Here is a 1,358-nt window from a genome sequence, read left to right on the forward strand (position 1 = left end):
CACGCTTTTATTCAGACAACAGGTTCCGGTATCGAGCTGGTTCTGTGCCGAATTCTTTACTCTGTGTGTGCCCCCTGCCCACCACCACCACCACCACAATTATATCTGTGCCTGGGTGCGTGTTTGTGTCTGTGTATCCGTATGTCAGTCAGTGTGCACGGATTTCACAACTACTTCTTCGTGTGTTCGCTTCGAGGCACCTACGCTTGATAAGAAAACGCCGGGAAGGAGGAAATTCTTAAGTTTCATTCCAGCGAGGTTTCACTGTGGACTGTGCTTGGTGTAAGTTTTTAAATTATAATAATATTGTATTTTCTCTCCTCTGTTGTTGACGTTGTCTGTTTTAGAGTAGGCCTTCTTACTTACTTACTTACTTACTTACTTAATTACTTAATTACTTACTTACTTACTTACTTACTTACTTACTTACTTACTTACTTACTTACTTACTTACTTATTTACTTATTACTACCCGTCCCGCCTTCAAAGGATCTCCAGCTCTGTCCGTTTTGGGCCATCTTGGTCAACGTCCCCCACGAATGATTTTAGAGTGGTAGTTTACAATGTGTCGTCGTTTGTTCTCAAGTCAAGTTGTCGCCACTGGATCACTCAATGGCGTGCAGCCTATGTAGGTTGGGAATTACGAATATCATTATCAACATATTATTATTATTCATTGCGAGCTTATAATTTTACGCAAAGTAATTTATCATTTCATTTTCTGAAAAGTGAAGGATCTGAAACATTCCAACTGGAAAGAAAAACGTGTTTACAAGATTAACACAGCATATTAAAATAAGTTAACATGTTACAATGGCATAGCCTATAGTGTAACTATGGATGCATTGGTTACACTACAATGTGTGTACATTTTGATACTAAATAATCTGATGGCGTCGGTTTGAGGGGAATAAGATACAAGTAACAAAAAATTAAGATTAAAAAAGGTAGGGTGATTTTCTTACAAAAGCTCTGCATCTCTGATTTTCTGAACTGTCTCAGACATATTAGGATGAAAGAAGTGCTGCTTGACACAGAGTGCCACAGAGTGCTTGACACAGAGTGCCACAGAGTGCTTGACACAGAGTGCCACAGAGTGCTTGACACAGAGTGCCACAGAGTGCTTGACACAGAGTGCCACAGAGTGCTTGACACAGAGTGCAGGGAACGTCATTATTTTCTTCTTTGATATCAGGGAGCGTCAAACTGAATTTGCCACTCTGGGGAAACACTAGCTTGCTGTCAGGGGGAGATGGTACAGAGATGTTTCGGTCGACTATTATTATTATTAATATTTTATTATTATTATTATTATAATCATTTTAATATTTTCCTCATTTTCATAATTCATGTTTATA

General features: G+C 38.8%; 1 protein-coding gene across 1 annotated transcript in view; it reads right to left on the reverse strand.

Annotated features, from left to right (window-relative positions):
- LOC101863454 (15-hydroxyprostaglandin dehydrogenase [NAD(+)]) overlaps nt 1-1,358 on the reverse strand; it is a gene marked incomplete in the record, with an annotated part of 33,110 nt that overhangs the window by 1,406 nt on the left and 30,346 nt on the right.

This window comes from Aplysia californica, unplaced genomic scaffold (genome assembly GCF_000002075.1).
Source record: "Aplysia californica isolate F4 #8 unplaced genomic scaffold, AplCal3.0 scaffold00396, whole genome shotgun sequence".
Lineage (NCBI taxonomy): Eukaryota > Metazoa > Mollusca > Gastropoda > Aplysiida > Aplysiidae > Aplysia > Aplysia californica.